Genomic DNA, 3487 nt, shown 5'->3' with positions numbered 1-3487 from the left:
AAGTCGTCATTTTTAGTACTGCCGACCAATTTCTACAAAAATTAGATAATGGTTCTAATTAGCTGTTGCACATGCTTCTGGTTTTTCTTTAACTTCATTAATCTGTAAGAAACGGCATGTTATTCATAAATTTTGTTCATCTTTACATTATACTTCTTTTTCCAGTGCAATTGGCTGGAATGTTGCAAAATAAAATTAGCCAATTGTATTGAAAATGTTAAGATATTTTTAATAACCCGTTCAATTCTTGTGATACCACACTATTCTAGTATTATATTATTGACTTAAATTTTTATCTATGTTTAACCGTAATTTGTTTAAGGTAATAAAAGATGGAAACGAATTCACAAAATAAAAATATCTGCTCCGACAGAGCATACATCCGATGATTGTATGTTCCTTGATTATCATATTGATGACACCGGAAAACAAATATTTACCATCAAAACATCAAGAGAATAATACCCATGTTGAAGTAATAATGTGGTGCTATATTGCGAATATAACAGCCTCCTTCTCACTGTTACCAAACAAACGAAGAATCTACAATGAATAGTAGAACGGTTAGTGATTGATCGAGCCCATTTATTGTCATCCATCAATAACACATATGCAAATATTTAAATTCGTTTCACCATCACAGATTGTCTGGCGTTCTTCCGCCCATTACAAGATCATATGAATCCATTGTTGGAGATCTCTAAATACTAATCGACTGGTAAATAAAGGAATGTTCTGTAATCACCGCGAGAATCTTATGAGCCGTACTTATAAGCAGCTGAAGTTTATCGTTTTCAATCCAAGTACATTTACTGTAGTTCGTATATAGATTCGGTTCGTAAAATGTAATTGCATCTTTTCTACCGTCCCTTTGTTTTGGTTAGAGTTGTATCTACATACGTTGATGTAAGCGTTTCCGACGACGCCAGCTTATTTTATATGTTTGTTACAGAATAGTTACATCCTAATTGTTCAGCGAGACTCTTGACATTTTATGTTTGACTTTTAACAATGATTCTTCCTCACTTAACTAGTACTTCAATATTATTTGGACATGTATTTTGTTGCTCTCATCTATATAACGTTTAACATAATAATATTCGTCATGTTCAGTGCAATTGTGTTGATATTTTTTTACATCTTGTTAAATGCTTCAGTACGCAAAATGTAAATTGTTTTCATTCGAACTAGTATAAATGTTTAATAAACAAAGATGTATGAAGCGACTGATTATTTACGAACATTCTTCCTTGACCAAATGCCAATATTTGTCATAGAGATCAATAAAAAAAAGTTTTATAGTAGCCTGTTCAACTGAAATGTTGTGCAGATTCTGTTAGGCAGAAGCAGATACACAATTTTCATTGCCCTGATGCTCTTAACTCCTCACAAGGTGTCCTATTTTACGTATATAACTGCAAATTAAGAGTGTACTCATCATTCTTGTCTGTCACATTTGCTTATGTGACGTACTTCATGGTAATATCAATTTTAACGTGGTCTCTCGTGGATTTTCATTCAATCTGGCAACATTCGACGACGTCTAACTTGCTCAATTCATCCTTTAACGTTTATATGCTTTGCAAATTTTTCATGGTCCAGAAAGATCGTGAGTCACAGTGCCAAGCAGAAGATGATTGTGAATGATCGCGTGTACTTATGGCTTTTGTGGTATACGCCAACAGTGAGGTGGTGTTTGAGATCGTTTCAAAAGTCCAACAACTATTCAGTTCCAATATTAGTTGTCGTACAGTCGTGTTGAGTTGGAGACACGATGGAGGCATCTGTAAAAATTTACAAAAGACAACATTATTTGCTAATACATGCAATACATACAATAGATCCAGTCATACATACCAGTCAATTTCTTCGTTCCATCAAATACAACGAAATCAGGTATTGAATACTGAAAACATCAAATAAAATTATTATAAAGGTGTTATAAATACGTATAATTTGAAAAAACTGTGCCTTACCATAGTCACACCTCATTCTAACGAAAAACCGTCAATATAATATTCCTTTGCAGCAGTCGATCGAGAAGACATAGTGAGTTGTCAAGAGCATGAAGGTAAATCAAATCTTGTTCTACCTCTGACTAAAACATGAATCCCAATCAATTTCATCTTGCATCCTAACTATGATTTCCTAAAATACGCAAAACTGGCACGTTGAGGCATTATCTGTGATTCGTAAACCACAATATTGATGAGAACTATTCATAGAACCACACATTTGTCCTACATTTTGCGCCTCCTCTCTATATTTGGTATTAGTTATGGTGCACTTTCTTAAACCTGCAGTTAATCGTTCCGCATTATACTTGTTGCTATTTGCTAAGTGTATGTGTGATACAAAACATTCCAATACGATTTTCTTTTCCAATTCTTAACGACAGTATTACTAAATTAAACTACATTTGCTTCTTGAAATATGGACGTGGTGTTTAGGCGATCGCCAAATATGTTGACATCAATTCGCCGACTTTTATATCATGATGGAATGATCATCGTCATCAGAAAACGTCTCTTCCTTGATTGATTTGGTACCAAGAAATTGATGTTGGTCAAATTAGATAGCTCATCGCCATCAGCCATCGATAGCCTTTGTTCATTTTGAACCTGCTAATAATGAATCCAACCACCTGATGAAACAATAGCTCTACCGAAATCAAATCCACACTGTCACCGTCTGGGTATGCGAAAAAATGCTTAGAAGTTTGATGTCCTCGGGATTTATGGCTGGACTGGACCAGGTAACACTGCATTTCCTGTGAATAATATCAATTAAAGGCATAAATTTGTATACACGTTTGTTGCATTACAATACTAACCCAGTCGATTCCTATGTATCAAATAATATTGCGAAAAGCAGACATAGAAAACGTAACAGTGCTCCATCGATAGATACTGAAAATATCATCCAAAATTATTACATTCATATCATAAACATACTTAATTTGAGGAATTATTTGCCTTACCATAGTCACATTTCATTTTAACAACGGTGGTTTCGTTTGACGATTTTACATTACATTAACATTATGGTTTAGCGATTGTGAAACCACATTCGAACATTACTTAATTACTTTATTCTTAACATTCATGTGCAGCAGACGAGTCGAGTAAGAAGTGAATTCAAAATTGTTACAAGAAGACGGACAAACTTAAATTTAATGGCGTTATTTCTATGTTAAAACATCCATCAAATAACCAGCAACTGGTGCTGTTTCCTTTAGTTTTTCAACTAACATGGCTAATTAATTGAAACCATCATTCCAATACTTGAAAAATAGCTAAATATGACAAATTTGTGCAAACAGCGCAGGGAACCTTTTCGTGTAAACAAAGATTTGTGTGTCATTTTAATACAAACGATCAAATTATTTTCCCGATCGCGGAAAGCTGGGCTTTGAAATTGAACATTAAAAAATCCTTCTTTTAGCAATAGGAATTGAAGAAAATGATCATGTTCTTTTTACTACGAA

The 3487-nt window shown here is 33.8% G+C and overlaps 1 long non-coding RNA gene across 1 annotated transcript; it reads right to left on the bottom strand.

The window, feature by feature from the left end:
* Positions 1-724: 724 nt before the first annotated feature.
* On the bottom strand, positions 725-2910 carry LOC125956465 (uncharacterized). Its single transcript, XR_007469178.1, has 4 exons — positions 2834-2910; positions 1977-2770; positions 1858-1906; positions 725-1784 (listed from the first exon to the last, which is right to left on the bottom strand). It is a non-coding gene; the product is annotated as an uncharacterized LOC125956465 (long non-coding RNA).
* Between the last annotated feature and the right edge of the window lie 577 nt (positions 2911-3487).

This window comes from Anopheles darlingi, chromosome 3, assembly GCF_943734745.1.
Source record: "Anopheles darlingi chromosome 3, idAnoDarlMG_H_01, whole genome shotgun sequence".
Taxonomy (NCBI): Eukaryota; Metazoa; Arthropoda; class Insecta; order Diptera; family Culicidae; genus Anopheles; species Anopheles darlingi.
The sequence above is the reverse complement of the archived record's forward strand: the minus strand, read 5'-3'. Positions and strand labels throughout refer to the sequence as shown.